Source organism: Pezoporus flaviventris, unplaced genomic scaffold (genome assembly GCF_033815535.1).
Source record: "Pezoporus flaviventris isolate CSIRO_AGI_PZ_B2104156 unplaced genomic scaffold, CSIRO_AGI_Pfla_v1 ptg000023l, whole genome shotgun sequence".
NCBI lineage: Eukaryota > Metazoa > Chordata > Aves > Psittaciformes > Psittacidae > Pezoporus > Pezoporus flaviventris.
This window is the reverse complement of record NW_026892571.1, coordinates 317,272-343,447: the sequence shown is the minus strand read 5'-3', so window position 1 is coordinate 343,447 and position 26,176 is coordinate 317,272. Positions and strand designations below refer to the sequence as shown.

At 41.3% G+C, this 26,176-nt stretch overlaps 1 long non-coding RNA gene across 1 annotated transcript in view; it reads left to right on the top strand.

The window, feature by feature from the left end:
• LOC133270836 (uncharacterized) overlaps positions 1-26,176 on the top strand; it is a 303,762-nt gene that overhangs the window by 48,604 nt on the left and 228,982 nt on the right. The window lies entirely within an intron of this gene.

Sequence of the window (26,176 nt, the reverse complement as noted above, 5' to 3'; positions counted from 1 at the left end):
CTCTCTCTGCTTCCTCCTGGCTTCCCCTCCTCCCTGGCAGAGCATGAGACTCAGAAAGTCCTTGGTCAGAGTAAACATTACTCATCAACAACTAAAAACATCGGTGCTATCAGTGCTGTTCCCCAGCTGAAAATTGCCGCAGAAAAAATGGACTCAGTCAGAGATCAATGTGATCAGACCAAAGCCATTTAATACAAGGCATCTACCCTTTTTATACTATTGTCTGCATCTGCTCACAATAGCTTGCTGTATTATAAATAGATACATCTACAATAGCTTAGTATATTATACTTTGATACATATTCTTGCATCACACAGCAACTAGTATACAATTAATCAAATAAGCATACAGGAACTTAACCTTTAAAACTTGCTAACAGTTCGCTATTCTGTATCTTAGCACATTCCAGTTTCTTCTTATCTTTCTTGTACCGTTACTCTTGCTTCCTTATGCACATCCTTCTTCATTCTTGATTCATGTCAAGCTCCACGTAGGCACCTGCTGACTTGGGAACGTGGCCAGTCTTTGCTAAAAATGCATCCGCAGAAAGTCAAAAACACAGCACTGCACCAGCTAAGAAGGAGAAAAATGACTTCTACTGCTGAACCCAGGACAGTTCCCTTCTCAAGGTATTGCAGCATGGAAAACAAACACCCCTTACAATGAAGAGGAGGACTGGCAGTGTTGAGGACTCACTGTGAAGAGAAATTTTCAGATGAAATCCTTCAACAGATGAATATTGTCCTCAGAATAATGCCCAAACCAGCAAACACCTGAAAGAAATGTCATCCAGACATCAGCAGTGCCATAATGCTGCTATGTCACACTCCAAAATTATGTCACTCTTCTCTCTGCTTTTTGTACAATTTCTGAAAAGCAGGGGACTAGGGAAGAGATTTGATTTTCCTTAACAAATTGTTAAAAAGAGCTGAAAAATGCTCATAGTTTGCTTATATGAAGATACATTTTGGGGATAAGTTTCTGTACTGCATACAACTCCTCCCCCACCAAAAAAATGTTATTCATGAAACATTAGCATTCAAATTCATCTGTCAAAATGATTGTTGATGTAGTCAAGAAGAGCTACATTATCATCTGCTCTGCAGTTTGCTTCAGAGCAATCTTGATTCAAATATTTACTTAACCAAAGATTATGACATCTTTTCCAGCCCTTTCAATGTGTCTGTCAGCAAGATGTCAGTGGAATCAGTTAAATTCCATCTAGATTCTTTCCCAATACTCAGGAATAGATGTGAGGCATGAAGCAGTCATTTTGCCAAGCGGAAAGTTTGTTTTCCAAAAAAAAACCCTGACAAAACCTTTGAAGCAGAAAATACATATACACAAGAGTGATGTGCGCTTTATTATCCTTTAGGCCCAAGATGTAGTGGGTTTGAAGGCAAATATGACCAATGGTAGAAATATCTTTAAGAATAGTTTAAAAGTTCTAAAGAATTTCCCATATCCTATGTCCATTGCCTTATTTTTATTACCAGTCCTTGCATGACAGCGACAACTGTAAACTGTGATAGCTTGCATATGCTGAAGGACATAGAACTGGCCACTGCTCAGGTGAATCTTGCACAACTGTCTCTGGTCCCTCCCAGCTTCTTGTGCTGAAAAGAACAACTCTTTCCACATATTGTTGAGACTTGTCAAGATTCACAGGTCACATAACTTATAACTCTAGGAAACTCCCCACTAACCCCCACTTGATATGCACTTTGCTTAACACTTTCCTTCCTCCGCAGGACAAAGATTGGAACAGAGCTTTTTGATATTGATGAAAATTGTCTTCTAACTTTTCACAGCCAATTCAGATGTCAAAATGGGTAAATCATGCTTTGTCAACATTAAGGCTGCTTTATGCTATTGCTAAGAAAGCTAAATGAGGTAGTAATGAAGAAAATTCTCATGAAGGTCAATATCCAAGGACAGAATGAATTGGTGTAGAATAATTCTGTACTAACACTTACAGCATAAAATGTATTTACAGAGAATGTTTGTGTATAAATTGGTGCTGAAGGAGAGGAAAGGTTTATTGACTAGATAATAGAAAAATGTCAAAAAGGACAGATTAAATGATTTAATAGGAAGATAAGAAATGTACTAAAAGGAGTGGGAGCTTACACATTAACAGGAAGAAACAAAATCAACCAAAAGCAATGCAGCAGATGAACTAAGATAGGGCTAGATGCAAATCTCAAACCAGGACTCCAGAAGAGACCAAATGCAGCATTACATAACTTGGGAGAATTCCTCCAAATTTTTCATTCCCCTTCTGATGATGTGTGAATAAATCAGGTGCCTCTTACTACCAAAGGCTGAAAATGACAGAAGAGTGCTGGGAATGAATTTGGCTTTCTCACAGTTGAGCTTTACAATCCCAAATCTTTTACATTTTCCAGATTGTTTTGTGACACTTCAAATTCTCCCAGAAAATACACTCTTTGTCCTCTTTAACACCTCCCATTGTTAGGAATGGGTTACTTAGCAATGACATCTAGTGATGCAGTACCTCTGCTGACCTTATTTGCTTGTCTGTTTACAAATACATCACACTAATGATAAACCTCTTAGTCTACAAGAGCCAAAGTTAACTATTAGCTTAACCATTCTTGTCCTCAGAATACAGTAACTACTGTCATTACCAATCACTTGTTGGCTCAACTGCCAGACTCAAATCTTCCTCCAAATTTTAAAGCTTTTTCTGTTCTGTTTACCAGCACCTGACTTTGTATCATGCATACAGATAAAATACAAAGATATCTGACTGATATTCAATCCTGTCACTCAGCTGGGGCTAGGAGGATGCCAACTGGTCAAATACTCCAAAATCTCTGAACAGATGATGCAGATATTCCAGTTATTGCTTCAATTTCACACTCTTCCTACCTACGCTGACAGCTGGTTTTGACAGTCTGCTCATCTGCTCTCTTCTTCTCAACTCTCATGTCAACCTCAGATACATAATAGCTGGATTAGAGCTTAAACAATAGTGATTAGATCAGGTAGAGGAAGCATGGTGGCAATAAAAATTAAGATGCTTCAGTAAACCTTCAAACTGGTCACTTCAGCTGAAAGCAACTTTACAGAAACTCATCCAGTGAGACAAAAATTATTCAGAGAAGAAGAGGAGGAATTTTAGTAAGGCCTTAGGGTATCTTGTTGGTTTTGTTTTTTTTTTTTCATAACACTAAGATTGATATCCAGGAAAGAGTCTGACCAATTCAGGCTTCACAGCCTGAGGATTTAGATGGGTAAACAGGTTACAGTGAAACACCTTATTCTCAAAAGTTCTCCTTGTGAAAATGTCCTACACCCTCCAAGTGTAGGACAGTTCATGAAGTTTAGCCCTCATTAAAATCATGAAGCATCTTGGCTTCATTATCCACTTTAACATAGGTATTACGAAATAAATAATCATAAGAAAGAGCTGCGGATCAGACCCCATTGCATTAAAGCATGCTAAGTGATCTGGTATGCTGTCAACACTGGACTCTAGCCTTACTAAACACTGCTCTACACAGTAGGAATAGCTGTAAGAACTGAAATGCATTTTTGCCATCTGTTAAATAATTCAGACAAAGAACTGCAGATGTATTTTGGTTTTTACAGAAATGCTGGCTGTATACGTAAAAAGGCAACATCTACAATCCTCACATTCATAATTAGGTTTGTGAGCAGACTGAAGAAAAAGATTCCATTTGCAGAAAAACTCAACAGATGGTATTGTGTGTTAAAGTAGAAGCATGTGAAAACTATTTGAACAAATGGCAGATGTGTTTTTTAGCCTGCTCCTGTGACATTAAAATAAACTTGGCATTTAAGCGTGTCCTAGTTTCAGCTGTAAGTTATTTTTCTTCTTAGTAGCTGGTGCAGTGCTGTGATTTTGTTTTAGTCTGAGAATAACTCTGATAACGCACCAATTGTTTAGTTGTTCAGCCCTACTTACCCTGATCAAGGATTTTTCAGTCTCATGCTCTGCAGTGAGGAAGAGCACAAGAAGCTGTGAGGGACCAGACAGAGGACACCTGACCTAAACGGGTATTCCACACCACAGCACATCATGACCAGTATATAAACTGGGGGATGTACCTGGAAGGGCAGATCGCTGCTTGGGTCAGCAGGTCATGAGCAATTGTATTGTGCATCACTTGTGTTTACTGTTTGTCTTTTTTTTCCCTTTCCTCTTTTAGTTTTGTATTCTCCACCCTTGTTATTTCCCTTATCATTATCATTATTATTAGTAACAGTATTATATTGTACTTTATTTATTCAGCTGTTCTTATCTCAATCTGTGGCTTTTTCTAGTTCTCCACCCTATTATGTCCAGGGGGTGGCTGAGTGGCTGCCTGATGCTGAGTTACAGGCTGGGGTTAAACCATGACAAAGAGACGGTGAGAAAAGAGGCAGCACAAAGACTAAGCATGGAGAACAGCATGAAGACTTACTCACTAGGAGCTTTACTGTGTACAGTAACAAGAGCTTGATAACCAGCTCCTTGAAACAAAAGCTGGACTAGACTTAGCAGAAAAGCAAGGAGCAGTGTTGTTCAACTGGAATCTTTGTGCCAACAGCATATGCTAGCATGCTGAGAGTAAGTTGCAGAAGCACAGAGAAAAGAAGAATGTCATACATTTGTGGAAAAGGCACTCTATTCATCTGTATTAAGAAGGAACAGCAAAGACTTCACTGAGAGTAATTTGAACTGAACAAGCAGGAAGATAACTGGTATGCACTAAACAAGCTATCAGAAGTTATACAACATGCTTAAGTCCTGATCAGAGAGACCTGCTTCACTTTGATCTGTACTATGGTATCACCTACGAGTCCTTGTCCGAATTACACCATGGGCTGTTCTTATACAAAGAAAGGCTTCTCCCGCAGACTGCTTTCCTTCCTTGGCTTTGCCAGCTCTTCCTTTAAAGCTAAACCAAGACATATTGGTATCCTTGGTACCATCTTAAGGCATATCAAGGATAAGAAGGTTATGAGGGGCAGTCAACATGGCTTCACCAAGGGGAAATCATGTTTGACCAATCTCTTAGCCTTTTATGAGGAAATAACACGGTGGATGCATGATGGCAGAGCGGTGGATGTGGTCTACCTTGACCTCAGCAAAGCATTTGACACAGTCTCCCACAGCATCCTCACGGCTAAAATGAGGAAGTGTGGACTGGATGATCAGGTAGTGAGGTGGACTGCGAACTGGCTGAAGGAGAGAAGCCAGAGAGTTGTAGTCTATGGGGCTGAGTCTAGTTGGAGGCCTGTAACTAGTGGAGTGCCTCAAGGGTCAGTACTGGGACCGGTATTATTTAATATATTCATCAATGATTTAGATGAGGGAATTGAGTGTACTATCAGCAAGTTTGCTGATGACACTAAGCTGGGAGGAGTGGCTGATACGCCAGAAGGCTGTGCTGCCATCCAGCGAGACCTAGATAGGCTGGAGAGTTGGGCAGGGAATAACTTGATGAAATATAACAAGGGAAAGTGTAGAGTCCTGCCTCTGGGCAGGAACAACCCCAGGTTCCAGTATAGGTTGGGGAACGACCTGTTAGAGAGCAGTGTAGGGGAGAGGGACCTGGGGGTCCTAGTGGACAACAGGATGACCATGAGCCAACACTGTGCCCTTGTGGCTAAGAAGGCCAATGGCATCCTGGGGTGTATTAGAAGGGCGGTGGTTAGTAGGTCGAGAGAGGTCCTCCTTCCCCTCTACTCTGCCCTGGTGAGACCCCATCTGGAGTATAGTGCCCAGTTCTGGGCCCCTCAGTTCAAGAAGGACAGGGAGCTGCTGGAGAGAGTCCAGCGCAGGGCAACGAAGATGATTAAGGGAGTGGAACATCTCCCTTATGAGGAAAGACTGAGGGAGCTGGGTCTCTATAGTTTGGAGAAGAGGAGACTGAGGGGTGACCTTATCAGTGTCTATAAATATATAAAGGGGGAGTGTCACGAGGACGGAGCCAGGCTCTACTCAGTGGCAAACAATGATAGGACAAGGGGTAATGGGTACAAACTGGAACACAATAGGTTCCACTTAAACTTGAGAAGAAACTTCTTCTCAGTGAGGGTGACGGAACACTGGAACAGGCTGCCCAGGGAGGTTGTGGAGTCTCCTTCCCTGGAGACATTCAAAACCCGCCTGGACGCATTCCTGTGTAACATTATCTAGGTGTTCCTGCTCCGGCAGGGGGATTGGACTAGATGATCTTTCGAGGTCCCTTCCAATCTCTAACATACTGTGATACTGTGATACTGTGATATTAAGTCACCTTCCTACAGTCACATTGAGCTGGGGGAAACACAAGGAAGAGAAAATAGATACTCTAACTCAAGAAACAGAAGCCCATCCTCTTGCCAGACTAACAGAACACTATACTTCATTCAACATAAAATGCTTTAGGGAAGTGATATGACAACTTCTTTCCTGTACCCCTGAACTAAAAAAGTTCTTCCTAACCCTACATTTCAACAAGGAATAGAAGCCCAAACTCATAACAAACAAGGCCCTAAGATTTATGGGGACAGATACTCTAATCCTTATTCCAGATTCCTAGTTCACAGATTCATCCTTATGCAAAGTTAATGTACTCAAGACAAGAAATGTGGAAATCATGAGCTCTTGCTAGGAACTGTTGCTATTAGTGCACAGGAGTCAAAAATCAGCCACCACACACGCCAAGTTTCTCACCCTCATTGCCAGGTGGCAACAGAAGTACAAGGCAATCAGAACCTTTTCAGGTCTACAAAAAGTGATTTGTCTGCTGAGGAAGAGTTTTAAATGATCTTTTATGACATCCTCAGCTCTGCCAGTAGTAAGGCAGAGGGCCCATAAATTCAGAGGCAGCTTTCAGCCAGGGTACAGAATGCAGGAGCAGCACGAAATGAAACAGAATCCATGCCCTGGACAATAAAAACCCACCATAACACAGCTGGAGACAATCATCTGCAAAAGCTGCCTGTGACACACAAATCTGTCATCACCTTTGGCAACCCCTATGAGAAGCAAACTCAATAGATTTCATTGACAGGAAATATTAAGCACCTGCCGAAGAAAATAGCTTCTTCCAAGTATCTGAAAGTGGCTGCTTGAAGTGAAGTTTAACCAGCCATTTGCAATAAGAGTTTCACAGAAGCACTGCAGCTAGAAATCATGATTTTAAAAAGGCTTGCTATTAGATCTGGAACATTAAACAATTCAAAGTAATTAATGGGGTTTTGATTGCTTCTAAATGTTGCTAAGGGCATCTGGGATACCCACCCTGATCCTATTGCAGTCTCCCTGGACACTAGGAATCTGTTAAATAATTTCTTCATATCCGTTATGTGCATATGGAAGGTGAGACCCATGGATAAGTGGGGTGTGTTGCTTTTAAAGCATGATGCTCTTCAGATAAAGCAGCACACTCTACTCCTGCAGCAGCATGCCTGCTCTCAAATAGGAGCCTGTGAAGTTTTCATATGAAGGAGCCTCAACACAGAAAGCAACTGCTTCTGTGTCTGAATGGCTTTGGCTGCAGTCCTCAGACAAACCAGCTCCTGTCACAGTTAACTCCCAAGAGAATCTGCAGCAACTGGGAACCAGCAGACCATAGTGGATCTGAACAGCGGATGTCTTCATCTCACACCCTAGGGGTGAGTGGAATTCCTCTTGTGGAGAGACTCACTTGCTGAAATCCCACAGCACTGGTGTCCCATGAGAGCTGAGGAGTCCCTCATGAGCTCTGTGGAACACTGAAACAGCAGCTGAGGAATGGTCAGATCAAATAAGTGGCACCAGGACAGAAGTGATGCAGTACTAAGGTGCACTGTAGAATAATGCTTCAAGCCCAGCACCAAGCTTTAAACACAGCTCCAGTTCTACAGGGTTCTTGCTCCTTTGAACTTTGAAAATGTTGTCCTTTCCCCCACAAGAGGGGCGTGGAGCTGCTGGAGCTGGTCCAAAGAACCATGGAGAAGCTCCAAGGGCTAACGCCCCTCTGCTCTGGAGATAGGCTGAGAAATCTGGATTTGTTCAGCCTGGAGAAGGCCGTGGGGAGACTTTACTGTGGCCTTTCAATAAAGCAGTAGTATCTTAGAAACCTAAGGCACTTTGAACACTACTCTCAGAGTTTACAGAATTATTCCAGTGACTGAGGCAAATAGAAGGTGCGATTGCAAGACAGGAGACTAAATTAAGCTCAGACCATATTTTTTTTTATTTTTTATGTTTTGTAAGTCTGGTGCTACCCTGACCTTGCAAACCCTTTTTTGAGAAATGGCACATTAATATTTTTCTATGACTGAGACTATCTGGTGGAAGGGGCAAATAAGAGAGAGATGAAGCTGGCTATCTCTGAAAGAGAAAAGTGATGGGACTGACCATACACAAATTTGTCTTTTAATCTTTTTCTGCTCCACATTTCAACAAAGCATCTGATAATGTGTTTTTAGTCCATCCTGATTCAGCAAAGTACTTACCCACATGCTTATGCCAACTAAAGTATATGCTTTAGTGCTTTCATGCAGTAGGGAAAGAGAAGATTCAGACTTGGCAGGTAAACCATTTTCTGAAAAAGTCATCCTAAGATGACTAGGACGATGGGCTCTGTTTACAGGTTCTCCTCCCTTTATAGCATAACCCAAAATGTGTTTAAAGAGGACACTAAAATATAATTGAAAAGTCAGATGACAATTAGGAACAGCAAAGACATCTCTGTATCATAGAATCATAGAATAATTAGGACTGGAAAGGACCTTAAGATCATCTAGTTCCAACCACCTGCCATGGGCAGGGATGCCTCACCCTAAACCACCCAAGACTCCATCCAACCTGGCCTTGAACACTGTCAGAGGTGGAGCATTTACCAATTATTTGGGAAACCTGTTCCAGTGCCTCACCACCCTCTGTCCTGGGTTCAGCTGTAGCAGTCAGTTTTCTCCTTCCTAGTAGCTGGTGCAATGCTGTGTTTTCAATTTAGTCTGAAAACAATGCTGAAAACATACAGATGTTTTTAGCTGTTGCTGAGTAATGTTTACTCCTATCAAGGAATTTTCAGTCTCATGGTCTGCCAGTGAGGAGGGGCATGGAAAGCTGTGAGGAAGCAGAGACAGGACACCTGACCAAACTAGCCAAAGGTGTATTCCATCCCACAGCAAGTTATGCCCTGCATAGAAACAGGGCTAGTGACCCAGGAGGCCGAGGTCGCTGCTCGGGTCAGGCAGGTGGTGAGCCGTTGTATTCTCTTCCCTTGTTATTTCCCATACCATTATTATTATTATTATTGGTGGTAGCAGTAGTGGTTTTGTGTCATGTCTTAGTTACTGGGCTGTTCTTATCTCAACCAGTGGGAGTTACATTCTCGTGATTCTCCTCTCCATCTCTCTGGGAGCGGAGGGAAGGAAGAAGGGGGTGTGGGAAAGCGGCTGCTGATGTTGAGTTACCAGCTGGGCTTAAACCATGACACCCTCACAATAAAGAACTTCTTCCTTATATCTAACCTGAACTTCTGTTTAATTCTGAACCCATCACCCTTTGTCCTATCACTACAGTCCCTGATGAAGAGTCCCTCCCCAGCATTCTTGATACTGGAGGGTTGCTCTGAGGTATCCATGCAGCCTCTCTTCTCCAGGCTGAACAGCCCCAACTTTTTCAGCCTGTCTCCATACGGGAGTTGCTCCTGCCCCTTATCATCCTTGTGGCCTCCTCTGGACATGTTCCAACAGCTCCATGTCCTCCTGGACAGGGTGCTTGTTGAGGACACCAGAACTGCACACAGCACTCCAAGAGGGGTGTCATGAGAGCAGAGGGGCAGGATCACCTCCTTTGACCTGCTGGTCATGCTTGTTTTGATGCAGCCCAGCACACAGGCTGCAAGCACACGCTGAAGACAGCTCCTGTTCATTTTCTTATTGATCAACTCCCTTTCAGTCCTTCTCTGCAGGACTGAACCATTTCTCTGCCCAACCTGTATGTGTGCCTGGGATTGCCCCAACCCAGGTGTAGGACCTTGCACTTTGTGTTGTTGAACTTCATGAGGTTGGCATTGGCCACCTCTCAAGTGTGTTAAGGTCCCTCTGGATCCCATCCCTTCCCTCCAGCATATCAATCAAATCACACAGCTTGGTATCACTGGCAAATTTGCTGAAGGCATTCAATCTGTATGGTTTAATGAAATAGGGGAGTTGTTCTTTTCTCTTCTCAGTGTAACATGTACCTGGATCCGCAGGGCAGCCAGGGGAGGAGATGCAGCCTCCTGAGGGAGGAGTCTCCTCTGCACTGGTTACTGCAGGGCTCTCACTCCTTAAATAGCCCAAGCTTATCGTGGGGTACCCCGTCACAATGGGAGTCTCCACAGTGGCTGCCATGGCAGCAGCATTGTGCTCATGGCCACTGGGCACCTAGGGGTGCTCTGGGAGTTGCCGCGGGGTGACCAGCCTCTGTCCAGCCAGCTCAGGGAGGTCCCTCATGAGCTGCTTTTCCTTAGTGCCTTCATCCAGAGGTGGAGCATGAGAGGGGTCACAGCTTAACCTGGGCAATGGACCAGGGCGTCACAGCCACATATGAGTAGTGGAGAGTGACCAACAATCACACGTCAGAGAATCATGGAATCTTTCATGAGACCTTCAAAAAATGCCCCAGGTCTAGCAGCCAGTCCAGGTCAGCAGAACCCAGACCAGAATTGGGCCTAGTGCAGGAGCCATGTACAAATGCCCATGGCAGATCACCCAGTCCTCTCTGGTTGGGGACAGAGACACAAAAGGAAGAAGGGACTGAGGTGACAAGTATCAGAGAGGACTTATCTGCTCCTCCAGGGTACACGGTACACACTTACAAAAAATGCTGCCAGGATCTTGAATAAGAAACTTTTGGAGCGTGCCTTAAAGGAAGAGAGAAGGCTAACTTCACACAGCCCACCAAATCTTAGCAATGACAACAGCACAGGAGAAATTGTTAAAGTAGATCCAGTGTCCATAGAGGAACTACCTTGTTCTGCACTAGCCCTGTCCGTCCAACGCTGCTTCTCCTGGCCAGAGAGACCAGCAAACTGGTGCCCACCATCGTGATGGGCTTCACATTCCCCTACTGCCTCACAGTCGCAGTCCACCAGAGACCTGACTTCCTTGGAGGAAAGCGGATGCAAGAAGCCACTGGCAGAGACCCCCAGCCAGGGAGGTGGGCTGGCCTGACTCCATATGGGAATAGTGAGGCTGCGATTCACCTCCACCAGGTCACCTGCCAGCCATCTCTGCCACCAAGGAGAGAGGTCCGCTTGAAGAGGTCAAAGAATGTCTGAGGATGTAGCTGCTGAATGTCAGACCTGGGAAATAGAGGTGTTTCTAGAATGAAACAGTTAATGTGCCTGTAATAACTTAATTTTTTTCGTAGCTGAGAAGACTATTTTTAGAGAGACCTTAAAGTTCATCCAGTTCCAACCACCTTCCCACCACACACTAAACCGTGTCACCCAAGACTTCCTCCAACCTGGTGTTGAGCACTTCAGTGTCTGTTTAAAAGCAGCTCTATATGCTTGTCTTTACCCCTACTCCTCCCTGATGAGCACAACTGGTGATGCACTAAGCCCATTTCCCCACTTCCATGTTCTTCCTCAAACTTACTGAATCCACACAGTTCCCTGTTTTACTCATCAGCAGCTCCTCTGCTCCTCTGTCTCCTCTTGGTGCGAAGAGGTCCAGAGAAAGAGACAAAAAGCCAAATTTAAAGACAGAAAAACAGTGGAACACACTGTCCCCCACACTCCAACCCCACTCAGCATTTTGGAGACTGCCAGGCAGGAGTACTTACGGAGTAGTTTCACTGCACACAGGCTACTTTTGGGAATGGACTGACCTGACTTGATTTTGATCAGCTCCACATCTAACCCTCTGTTTTAAGTGGTCAGCCTTGTTAAAACCTGAGATTTCTTTTCTTTGTGGGTGGTGGGATTATTTGTTTTGGGGTTTTGGTGCTTTTTTTTGTGGTTTTTTTGTTTTTTTGTTTGTTTGGGTTTTTTTTTGTTTCTCATTATTATCATTATTGTTATTGTTGGTATTCTTTCTATTATCATTATATTTTATTTTAGTTTAGTTATTAAACTGTACTTAACTTAATCTGTGGGGTTTACATTCTTCCAGTTCTCCTGCTATCCTGTCCAGGGAGTGGAAAAGAAGTGGCGGTGATTGAACATCTGCATGGGATTTAGTTACTGATTGGGTTAAACCACAAAATTCCTTTTCGGTGCCCAATGTGGGGTACAAAGGATTGAGATAACAACAAATCTGACCAGAGTGTGTCAAAATAATTTTTTTATAAACGTTCCTTGTTTTGGTTTAGTAATATTATTTTGGTCACAATATTGATTAATTTTTTCTCAGTTGTTGCCCAAAATCTCAAAGTGGCATTATGTCATATCTTGTTTGCAGTAGGCTTTCCCTGTTTTCGTGTTTATCACCCTTGAGGTCTGAGCTAGGTTCTCATTTTGTTCTACTTCATAGTAGTGGCATGTGATACAACAGAAATTCTGGCCATGAAACTGATCTGTTATGTGTACTCAGCATTGCCATCACCTCTACAATTTTGGGAACCATCTAATCATTCCTTTTGCCTATTCTCCTTGGATAGCCAACCAATGGAGGAGAAATTCCCCCACATCTCCCCCCCTAAGCTATTTACAGCACCATTTGAGAATTTTGAAAATTTGTAATATTCTTGGGATGCTGAAACCAGCCTGGCCCTATTGCTTAGAATTGGTATGTTGTTGAATATGGTTTTTATCTTGCGTAGGGCTAAACAGCTACAATTGGCTACTCCAACCCGCAGGAGAAGCACTGCAGATCAAAGGAAAAAAAAAAAGACAGACTCAGACTTCAGTGACAAGGATTTTGGCTACTGCACCCCCTGAGACACTCACTATAGCTAGTCAAATCCCAGTGGAAAGAACTATGGCTGTGATGACAAGCATTGCAGCCGCTTCAATCTCCACAAGTGCTGTAGCTATTCAAACTCTGATGACCAGTGCCATAGCTACTCAAACTCCAGCAAAAGGCACCACAGTTATTTTTGCCCCCATAACAAGCACTTGTAGGCATTCAAACCCCAGTGGCAAGTAGGGTGGCCATTCAAACTTTGGCAATAAATACTGCAGCTGGTTTAATTCCTGTGACCAGTACTGCAGCTACTCAGACCCTGACAACAAGCATGGCCACCAGGCAGACTGTGGTGATGGGTGGTATAATTGAAGCAGAGAACCAACCCGAGTCAGTATCAGTTGCCCCTATATGCAAGAGGAAATGGAAACAAAAAAACAACTCATTCAACCAAACCACACAGCTTGGTGTCATGGGCAAACTTGCTGAGGGCGCATTCAATCCCACTGTCCATGTCAGCGACAAAGATGTTGAACAAGACCAGTCCTGACACCGTTCCCTGAGGGACACCACTCGTTACTGGTCTCCAACTGGACACTGAGCAGTTGACCAGAACTCTTTGTGTGTGGCCATCCAGCCAGGTCGTTATCCACCGAGTGGTCCACCTATCAAATTGATGTCTCTCCAAGAGACAAGGATGTCATGCAGGACAGTGTCAAACGCTTTGCACAAGTCCAGGTAGATGACATCAGCTGCTCTACCCCTGTCCATCAGTTCCAGCCCCATCATAGAAGGCCACCAAATTGGTCAGGCAGGTATTTCCCCTTAGTGAAGCCATGCTGGCTGTCACCAAGCACCTTGTTGTTTTTCAAACACAAGCTATCTTCCCCAGCGAAAAACAGAGAGCTTGCTAGCTACTTCTGATTAGCATAGTATCAAAGACCATCTCAAACACTAATGCTTTAGGAACCTTCTGGTTCTGTCTGACCTGCAGTCCAGGCTCCTGTTCTGCACAGTGCCAGAGACTTCCTTATTATGATAACTCTTGGAGAATCTCTTTCATTTTAATGCATTCTGTTACTAAGAAAAACCTTGTCTTGATTTAAAATGAGAATGTACCCTTAGGGCCAGCACGAGTGGAAAATGCTTTCACATTGTACATGCTGGTTTTAACATCAGGAGAAAATCTATTGGTCCAAATTCAATGCCAAAGGGAAGAGCCTGTCTGCCTTTTGGGACGCAGAATATACTACCATCAGACAAGCTGCTTAAGCTCAAATACCATTATACACATCAGGATGTGCAAGAGCATCCTAAGCAGCCTGTTCTCTATGTCCTTTTCTTTCACTAGCTCTGCAGTCTTCCAAGGCAGATATGGCAGGTGGCAAGCAAACTGCAAAAGACCTATGGAGAGGGTCTTTCCCTGGAAGCTGCCATAACAAAGAGTATGCACTGATTCAGGAGAAGAGGCTACTCCATTCCCAGGGGCAAGAATCACAGCTTCATGCAATACAAATGTAGATGAAAGATACCTATAGCCTATGACACATAATGTATTCTCCAGGAAAGAACAAAAACAAAAAAAAGAATGAACCTCTACCCCTACACTGGTGTATTTTGGGGTATAGAGATATACTGATTGCTCTTTGTGTAAGGCTCTGCAAAAGTAAATCCCTTTATCAGGAAAGCTTAGATTAATGGATTCCCCAGCTTCAGAGCAGAGTTTATGCACAGAGCCCGTCTCCTGACTATGTCATGCACCTTCCAAACTTCTGGCAGAGAGTTGCTGCAAATTTCTCCTTTTCCACATTACCACACCTTCCCACTTTCACATTCTCATACTGGAGATGAAGAGCTAATCTTGAATAACTACTTCCTTTAATGTAGTTTTTTCTCTTAAATTTTACATACAAAATTTCTTTTCTGCTATTATCTCCCATGATTTTAGGGAACAGTGTTTAAGCCTGTAGGTAAGTGGGCTGTTTTTCTAAAGAGTTAATTTTCTAAATGTTCCAGCTTTCCCAGCAGGCTGCAAAGAAAAAAGATGCACAAATGTGTCTCTAAAGATAGATTAGAACACTGACATCACATCCTTATCTTAAAATGGAGGACATGTAGTTTGCAAATTTGCCTGTAATTCATAGACTGTATCACTGAATGAGAGAAAATTTTCTTTGATTTTACAGATCCTTCTAAGTTTGTCAAAAAGCAAATGAGTGGCAAATGCACCAAACCAAAGATCTTATATGGCAAAATTATTTTGCATTGACCTTAAAGTGTCAGGATTGTTTATACTAAAGCAATTCTGTAACTGACCACACAGGACCGAGCCACAGCTCTAAATGTACAGTTGCAACTAACCAGGAACACAGTAATTTCAAAGATACACTACAGCTTTTTATTGTTGGGCTTTTGGTTTTGTTTTTTAAACAGAGCAGGCAAAACATTAGGGTATACACTGAAAACATCTTCAATGACAAAACATTCGAACAGCTCCATCTGCTCCGTTCTGCAGCAGTATCTGCTGTTTACTGAATAGATCAGTTTAATATAGAGTGTACAGTACTAGCTACTATTAGAGAGGCTTTGCAATGAAAAGAAACAATTCAAGTAAAGAAAACAACTATTTTCAAGCAGTATGTTCTCAATTTTGTAACTGACCTTAGAACAGTTTGTTTTATACGAGATGATTCCAGGGCTTAAAGCTCAAATCAAAAAAGAATGAAATAACCCTAGCTAAATAAGAGCAAAGGAAGCATTTTCAGTAATGAGTTCGGCATGGCTGGAAGAAGGTAATAGAAACCAGTTTATGCTTTGAAAAAAGTTTTAGAAACAACTGATCTTGATATAGTTATATCAAGAATTGGCTAGAAATGAATATGGCTAGGAAAAACATGAAAATGAAAAAAAAAGGTGAAAAGAAGTTTGCATTAACACTGTACCCAAAGCATTAATAAAAACCATACCCAAAATCGTACAACAAGAACTCCAGTACCTTATTTTTTTACCAAATAACACCTAAGAAGCCTGTACTTAGGAAGTTCTAATTCTCAAACTTCAGCTTCATCCAAACCAGCCTGATGTGGAAACATGCATATATTTCACCTTTTCCTGTGACTGATACATCTTAACTGTCTACTACCCATCAACAGTCAAAACAGGACCTGAAGCAGGTTTAAGAAAATAAGCTGCACCTAACTGCAGTGATTCCTAAGAGCAAGTTATCACACCCCACACCCTTTCCCCATTTCAATCAAGCCCCTTTTTCTTCCTGTAGTATTTGTGCAGTGCAGCGAAGACAGGGCCTGGCACCTGAGGATATGGTCATAGAAGAGGCACTTCCTACCAGTGTACAATGCTGAACCAGACAAACTCTCTGAAACAACAGAACTCTTGAAGAAGCCACATCAGAGCAGAACAGAAATTTGACCTTAGGAGTAGTTATCCTTTTGGTCCACACTAAACAGATGTGCCTCCTTCCTTACTGAAGGTCAGACACTGAGGTGTATTAATAAAGAGAATACAGCAGAGAGATAGAACTGTTCTGATTCAACTAGTTGAACAGGCAGCTGAGAATTAAATAACGTTTCCACCAAGACAAATCATTAAATCAATACTGTACTGATGATTATCACTTACAGGTTTGCCGTGGTTTTAAACCCAGTCAGGCAACTCGTTCACTCACTCCCCCCCTTCTTTCCCTCCCCTACTCCCAGAGTGACGGAGAGGAGAATTGAAAAGAATGCAACTCCCACGGGTTGAGATAAGAACAGTTTAGTAACTAAGGTATAACACAAATCACCAATAATAATAATGATAAAGGAAATAACAAGGGAAGAGAATACATCACCTCACCACCAGCCGACTGATAACTTGCCCCCCTCCCAGCCCAACCAAGCACCGACCGATACCTCCTCCAACCCTGCAGTCCCCCAGCCCTTCCAGGTAGCTCCCAGTTACTTCCTGAGCATGATGTGCTGTGGTATGGAATACCTCTTTGGTCAGTTTGGGTCAGGTGTCCTGTCTCTGCTTCGTCCCGGCTTCCCCTCTTCCCTGGCAGAGCATGATGCTCACAAAGTCCTTGGCCAAACCAAAACATCATTGTTATCAGCTCTGTTCCCAGGCCAAAAGTCAAAACACAGCACTGCACCAGCTACCAAGAAGGAAAAAAAATGACTGCTATGCTGAACCCAGGACAAGGTTCATGCTATATCATCTGGACAGCCCTACACAGGGTTGACACAAACACTAGCAGGAGAGGAGCCTCTGACAAACGGTGAAGTGCAAACACTGAGTTCTAGAAGGCAAATCTACACTGCCACTGCTTGAGTGAGCTTGAGGATTTTTTTTGGAAGGAAATTACAGTCCTCATTGCTATGAGTCTTGTTCCTTTCATTTGTACAAAATTAAAAAAAAAAGAAAGAATGAAACAACAGCAAAAAATATTGCCTCTTATTGACCAAACTCCCTTTCAGGATATTCAGGTGAAATTTAATGTTGGAAAAATATTTATTTTTCCCCATTCCTAAAGCACATTACATGTAGAAAATCACAATTAACAAATCCTGCCTCTAAATGTTTTAGAAGATAGAAGTCCTATTCAACAATTTGTGACATTACTTATCTGCTCAAATGGAACCTAAATCATCACCTTTACACCTGTGCAGCTCTCCACAGTGTTATACTGCACACTGACAATACTTGGGGTTTGATGCTGGGTTTTAGACTAAATCCCACATTACACTGCTTATTGATCCAGTGAAAAGCATGATTCATATTTGATATTCTACTTGGCTTTGCCACTAAACTGAGAAAGTCCAAGCAAATGACTGTATTTGTAAGGTGTCCTAGTACATGAAAATCATTGTCTACTCCTTAATTGCTGACAGACGGCTAAATTTTAACTACAAGCTATTAGACAAGAAGGATAAATGCACCAAAGAGCTGACATGTATTAGATGCCAATTTAATACACCTTCAGAAAAAGTTACAGCTTCTGTCTAACAGGAAACTTTTTAGGCAACTGAATTTTTATCTTCCTGTTCTTGAATGTACTGTATTTAATCAACTCACACAGAGTTTTAAGACCTTTTACTATATGACACAATAGTAATTGGGCTGATCAGCTTTTTTCATTTTTTGACACCATATACTTCTTCAGTTTATCTTTGCATGGACATAGTGAAAACAGAAGCTTGGCAACAAGAAAATTGTTTGCAGTAAACCAGAGATTTTACTGGTGATGTGAAATGAGCTCAGGGATATTACCACTTAGTTCACTTAGCTTTCATCAAAGATCTACTTCACTACTTGAGGAGGTTAAAAAAAAAGAAAAAGAATGACACTTTTCAATGGAAAAAAGAACCATGCAATTGCATTTTTTGTACTGTCATTATATTAATTCCCTACTACAATTCCAAACACCAATAAATAATTAAATAAATAAGAAGAACAGACAACAATGATTTCTCTACCATCATCTTCCTCAATATCTGCTTGGACTCTGAGTAGAACTCCTATCCAATTCACATAACAAAACTTCAGGAAATTTCTCTAACCACACCACCTAGTGATTCTTGATACTACATTCCGTATTGTTAAAGTTTCTTTTTTCATGAAATTTGAGGGTCATTTAAAGTCAGTGCAAGTCTTATACTTTAATAGAAATTACACCAAAACCTCTTGCATAGGAAGTAACATGAGCCCAACTTGGAATTACCCTTGAACATATAACAGGTTCGGCTACCGAAAAGACAGGTGGTTCCTCCAGTGGTTAAATTGGCAATTAACTTCTGCATTTAATAATTATTTTTACATTTGTTTATGCATCTGTACCTAGATTATGAATGTTAATGAATAGGCATTCAGGGAAAAAAAGCTATTGCATGGCAGTTAATCTTTCCTACCTCATCACTTTAGGAGGTTTGTGACAAGCAGAGGGAGAGAGAAAGGGAAAGAGAGAAAGTCAAAAAGCTTCTCTTCCATAAGGAATCAAGAGGAAAAGAATGAATAGAAAGAGTATATTGACATGACTTTGGATCCAATCCAGTTCAGAGCATCACATCAGATTTTCCTTACCCTTGCCTCAATTACTTGTCAACACAAGGTGTGGAGGGTTTATCCTGGCTGGATGCCCACCAAAGCTGCTCCATCACTCCCCTCCTCAGCTGGACAGGGGAGAGAAACTGTAATGAAGGGACTATAATGAGAAACTATAATAAAGGTCGAGTTAAGGACAGTGAGAGATCACTCACTAGTTACTGTCACAGGCAAAACACGATTCAATGTGGAGAAATCAGTTTGTTACCAGTGAAATCAAAGTAGGGTAATGAGAAATAAACCCAAACTATAAGAACATCTACCCTCCCTTCTTCCCAGGCTTAACTTTATTCATGATTTTCTGTATCTCCCCTTCACAGCAGTGCAGGGAATGGGGATTTTCAGTTCATCACACGTCTGCCACTCCTTCTTCCTCAGGGAACGACTCCTCACACTCTTCCCTTGCCCCAGCGTGGGGGCCCTCCCATAGCAGACAGTCCTCCATGGACTTCTTCTCACAGGCTGCAGTTCTTCATGAACTGCTCTAGCTTGGGTCCCTTCCATGATATATAGCCCTTTAGGAACGGGATGCTCCAGCATGGGTCCCCCATGGGGTCACAGCTCCTGCCAGCAAACCTGCCCTAGCATGGGCTTCTTTCTCCAACAAGCCACAGGTCCTGCCAGGACCGTGCTCCAGTGCAGGCTGCCTACAGGGTCGCAGCCTCCTTTGGACACCCCTTTATTCCCATGTGGGGTCCTCCACTGTCTGCAAGTGTAAATCTGCCCAGCCATGGACCTTCATGGGCTGCAGGGAGGCAACCTGCATCACCACAGTCTGGACCACTGTTGTGGTTTAAGTGCAGTCAGTAACTCAGACCCGTGCAGTCAGTAACTCAGGCCCATGCAGCCTGCTCGCTCACTCTCCCCACCTTCCTCCCCACCCTGCTCCTGGAGAGATGGGGAGGAGAATCAAAAGAATGTAACTCCCATGGGCTGAGATAAGAACAGTCCAGTAACTAAGGTATAACACAAACCACTGCTGCTACTACCAGTAATAATAATGATAAGGAGAATAACAAGGGAAGAGAATACAACCGCTCACCACCTGCCGACCAATATCCAGCCCAGCTGAGCAGTGATCTAGCCCTTCCAGGTAACTGCCCCCAGTTTATATAGTGGGCATGACGTGCTGTGGTATGGAATACCTCTGGCTAGTTTGGGTCGGGTGTCCTGTCCCTGCTTCCTGCTGGTTTCCCCTCCTCCCTGGCAGAGCATGAGGCTCAGAAAGTTCTTGGTCAGCCTAAACATTTGAGCAGTAACTAAAAACATCGGTGTTATCAGTGCTGTTCCCAGGATGAAAGTCAAAAACACAGCACTGTGCCAGCTACTAAGAAGGAGAAAAAATGACTGCTACAGCTGAGCCCAGGACAGGGCTGCAGGGGAATATCTGCTCCAGCACCTGGAGCACCTCCTCCCCTCCTTCTGCACTGACTTTGAGGTCTGCAGAGTTGTTTCTTTCACATATTCTCACTCCTCTCTCCAGCTGCAATTGCTCCTGCACCGTAACATTTTCCCCTTCTTAAATATACTACCAGAGAGGCATTACCACCATCACTGATAGGCTCAGCCTTGGCCAGTAGTAGTTGTGTCTTGGAGCTGGCTGGAATTGACTCTGTCAAATATGGGGGAAGCTTCCAACAGCTTCTCACAGTAGCCACCCCTGTAGCCCTACCACTGCCAAAAGCTTGTCACACAAACCCAGTACAGCCACCACGGAATGCCGAAGTAAGTTAATTCAAAAAGACAAAACTAGTCTCACACAGCTAAAAATAAGAAACATACAATAGAACCTAGAGCTGATATACCTCGCAGATCTGAATTATTTTGCACAAGTTTTTCTTAGACCCCACTATATTATACAGCCCTTTCAAGCAGAAAATAATAGTGGTGTACGAACATCTTTTAAGTAGCATTCACTCATTTCAATAAAGCCTTCTCAAGACCTGCAAACCTGCTGTCTCCCTTTAGAAAAGGTGTTACTCTACCAGGTGGTTTATCCAGACTCCCACAAGTTTTAATTATCTCTTCATGAGTACAGTAGCTGATCTAAGTTTACTGCAGTAGCTAGAAGCTTGTGTGAATAAAATATCAGTCCCATTTGGGATGTGGCAGTTATCTTTGTTTGCAGACTCTTCTAATTGCTCCCAAGTCATTAAGCTCATCTCCAGCAGATATTTTACTGTCATTAGAAAAAGTGGTATAATGACACTAAAAAATGTCAGTAAGTACCAACGAAAAAAAGGTAAGAAAAGGCAAAATAAGGCTAAAAATCTGCTAATTCAAAGCTGGATTACAGACCACAGAAATCATGCAGATAACTTGGCATGCATACTATGAGACACCACAGCAATCAAAATGTTACACTGGGCATGTGTCAGAATTTCAGCTTGTCAGTCACCACATTAAAAAATTTGTTTTATACAGATTTGTTGAAGTTAAATTACAATAATAGAGTAAGTTGTTTACTAGTCTAAATGCTGACATCACAATGCTTAGCACAGTATTTGGAGGAATGCATACAGGTATAGTCATACACACAAATATTTATACATATGCAGACACGTGTGTGTGTGTGTGTGTGTGTGTGTGTGTGCCCGTGCACATGTCAGAACTACCAGAGGATAAAATCAGCAAAAGTTTTCTTTACTTGAACAAAACCAACATTGGACCATGTATAATTTTCTTCCATTTCACGTGTAAACAGTATTTTTAGAGGCAGAAATCCAAACACAATCGTTTGCTATGTTGTCTTCTCCCATCTCTTCCAGAGACCCTATTTGCTTGAGGCAGAAACCCTGACTAATTGTTTGATCAACTTGTTCACTGAAAGACTGCTTCCTTTACCAAGATTTTCTTGTACCAATCCATTATCAGTCCTTTCTTGAGTCATTTGTTTGTGATATATTTTTAAAAGCTATAGCCATGGGTATTTCAGCAAAAATTATTCTGCCACTTGAACTATCCAGTCAATGGCCACAATTGTAATTCCAAAGAAAGATTTCCAAATGCAATGTCACAGAACATCTAAAACAGTGCAGTTTAACCTAAACGTTCAATTCACTACTTACAATAACAGACTTAATTGTTAAAAATTGGACAAACCTATGCATTAAAATGTCTTTTGCATTGTTCTGAATCAAAGGATAATTGGACTTCAATCATCATGTTTGAATTTGCAAACTAATTGTGTCTCTTCTGTTTCCATTCAAAAGAGTTGTTCCTACAATTTAAAAGATTGCCGACATATACTTTGGGAAATATTCCAGTCCTTAAAAACAAAAAGCCAGTATTCAGTATTCCCAAAAAATGAACCATGAAGCTATAGATTGTCAGTTTTCAAGAGGATTATGACTCCCCAAGCTAGGTGCATGTTGTTTTGCATTATTTTCTTTTAGCCAGGTATGAGTATGTATGGTTTGTAAAGGTGAAAAGAACAGGGTTAAAACATGTAGTTCATAACTTTGGGCTTAGAGTTAAGCAAGGAGAACTGAAATGAGGAACATTTAAAGGGCAAAATCTGCTGAAAAATGAACCTTCACACTATACTTAACCTCACAATTACAAAAACTCATCCACTCAAAGAGGGTAGCCTAGTGGAATGTTTCTTGGTGCTATTTGCATCTCTGAGTTTTTGTTTTTTTTTTTCCATCCAGTCCCTCCCTAATAGGCAGATGTCACCTTAAGCTCAAGATACAGTTTTATATATTTTGATAAAAAAATTTACCCAATGGTATATAAGAAGCCCAGGGCTGCATATTGTAGTCAGTACATTCAGTCCAATAGGTTTGTTTTCCAAAGTATGTTTATTTACAATTGCTCTTTGATTCATCTGGATTTGGCAGAAAGTCATAATGGCAGCACACGTTTGTACTGCCATTTTTACAGTTCTCAGTCTGTTCAAATATGTACTGACATGATGGTTGGACCTGGTGATCTTAAAGGTCTTTTCCAACTGAGTTGATTCTATGATTTTATGACAGTACACATTTGTCCCTTTCTCTTATGCTTTGGATTTTATCTCCCCTAAAATATGCAGTACTAGCAAGTGAATGATGGCAATCACCAAAATATAAAAATGCAGCCAACCAGCTTCATCTTCCACTCTTTAACAGAATCATCAAGTATCAGACTATGTACTTAAGTTTTGTAATTCTTTGGAGGGAAAGCATATAGTCAGTGTAATTATATTTATATATATTAAACACACTAAATCAGCATACTGCTGATTTTACACTGCAACTGTAAAATGAATACTACTACAATTTCTGAATCGCTATCCCACATCATCAGTCAAGAACTGATCACCTAAGGATCAGTGATATATATAAAGGTGTGGAAAACACTGTATGTTGCTTGTGCAATGCACTAGTCACTGTATCAAAAGAAAACATAGCTTTACAGGTTAAGTCAGGTAAACCAGAGGCTGGGGACTGCAGAAGAAGGAACTGCATTGTGGGATGACTATGAAAGCAGGTAAGTCACTGCTGCACTAGAAGAAAATTATTTATATCAGTGTTCTACTGGAACACTGCACATTTTACTTACAGTTTTGTTCACAAAGGCCAAAAAACAGATACACAAAGACAGATGCACTTCCCTTTCCCCAAAACACAGCAGCAGCACTCACTAGGCTTTGCTTTCTGTCCTTTTACTCTCCAGGTCCCTGGGGTGTCTAGGCAGCCAGAGCTCCAGAGCTCTGACAGTCCCTGCGTAGTTATTAAGAATATCCTGACAGTAATTTAGATTCTTTCTCAAGCCTTACACTATATCACCAGATTTAATTCCAACTCCTCAGAGTCTGAGCAGATTGTATTCCTGGAGATACTTTCCTAGATCTGTTTATTTTCTCTGCAGTACTCCAAATAGGAACTGCTTGATAACCTTTTCAGTTCTTCATTTACTGCTATAGGTCATTAGAAAAGATGTAATGGTCTTTCCTACTAGACACATATTTTACAATGTCACAGACACAACAAAATGATTCATAACCATCTATGGGTACACTGGTCTTTCCCTTGTCCCAAACACTGGAATATGTTTTCTTTATATTGAAAAGATGGGAAAAATACTGGAATTGCATCCCTCAACTCAGAATGCTTAAATCATCTCACTTCATTTTTTGTATTCTTTGTATGTCCACTCACTTGCAGGCTGCAACAACTATAAATCAAATAGGAGCACATCCACTTGTACACCAAAATCATAATTTAAAGGTTAAATAGCATGTATGTTTAGGGTTGTTTTAGTGATTCTATAAAAATATAGAATTTCCATATTCTCACGATACATGACCTAGCAGAGAGTTAGGCAAGTGTCTCTCACCTTTGTCTATTAAGAAACCATTGGAATATGAAATAACTTTTCTTTGAAAAAAAATTAATAATCCAATCTTTTTCATGCCAGGGAATTGTCAAATCACTCATAGACTGCATGCATTCTTTTCCTTCTTCCAAGCTAAATATGCATTAGAAAATGGTCACAACATGGAGTTATTAATAAAAAAAAAAAACAAAAAACCGTTCTGTCTCAAAGAAAATTTATATTTGTAACCTGATAAATACACCAGATTGGGTAATTTATCTCTTTGGCAAAAAATGTTTGTGTCATTCATTTCTTGTTTTAAAGATACAATCTTATACTTGTTATTAAACAGTCCATACATTTTCAAGAGCAGAGTCTCCAAAAAGCATTCAATCCATAAAGAGATCCTGTTTCGTAACTGAACAGTAGCTTCAATCAAAAATGAATTTGATGCAGCATGATAAATTTCCACTTATGCTATCTATAATTTCTTTTGCAAACACATCCAAGAAACAAAGTATTTACTGCAAAAACAGTTCTAGAAGGTCTAACCTATGTTATTGACCTTGGACTTTCAGTAATCACCTTACAATTCCTGCATCTCTATCCTTATGAAACTGAATAGAGCTGTTGTCTTTACCCTCCAAAACACTGTCTCCGTTCCTAATGCCAATTCCTGTGTGCTTAACTGGGTTCTAAATTAGAAATATTTTGACAACTGATTCAATTTAAATCATGTATTTTAAGGCCATTTACTTCATTTGAACTTCATTTGAACTGAAGCACAATTGCACAACCTCAAGTTTTTGTGCTTCTCCAAAACTGACATCTACACTTTAGCAACCTGTATTAACCTCTACAATGCAAGATCAGAACTCTACCAGGTACAAGAAAATGAGATCATACATCACTGAAAACACCTGCAAAACCACTGTCTCAGTAAAGATCTTCTTTAGGAGGTCAAAAAGAGTAAGATGACAAATGATTAAAGCAATCCTTGCTGCCAATCTGTTGTTCAATAGGTACCACTTTTTGATTACTAGCATACTAATAAACATACCATATATAGTACATACTAACATGTGCTGAATAGTACATTTGTGGTATAATTCTAGAGGGAGATGCCAAGTCTGAGTTTCTATTTAGAGCTAAGGTTTTATGGAATCAGAGTTTTGATTGAAGCTTATATCTAGTAAAAATTATTTCAGACTTGTGTATCATGAAGTTTCCCATTACCACTTAAGCTGAGCTAAAATTACCAGGAAACACCTAGCCTATTGAGACTTACCGCTTAAATATACAAAAGATGCAATTGGATAAATCACTGAATTTCATAGTTTTACTTTTATTACAGAGTATATTAGACTGTTTCCTTTTACAATAATTAAACAATTCTATCAATTATTCTGAGCAAATATGCAAATACAACCATAGCTGCTTCATGCAGGTTTTTTCAGATTTAACATTTATTAAAAAACCTGCTAGACTGTGTAGCATATTAAATTAATTCTGCAAACACAGAGGGTGTCTTACCTAAGAAAACTGCTTTTTGCAATTAAAACATTTGCTCTTATTTGGCACTTTTTCCTCTGTAAGTGCAATTAAGAAACTGGAAAAGGCTCCCCTGCAATATTGATAGGTCTGGCATCTAGTGGTGGAAGCACAAACTCAGAGCTGGGTTGTGGTTTATTTTCCCTGTGGATGAGAAATATATTATTAACCACCAACAAAACTGTATCCTTAATCTCATCCCTGCAACAAAATAACAGTCTTGTAAAACCCATGGCCGCAAGACATTGCTAGAAACAAGGCCTGGGTGTTATATGCCTTTAGACTGGGTACCTACACAGAAAACGAGAACTCTGTAGTGGCAGAATTGAAGAAGGCAAGTTTTTTGGAAGGGATTCAAGCTCCCTGTCCTGGGTT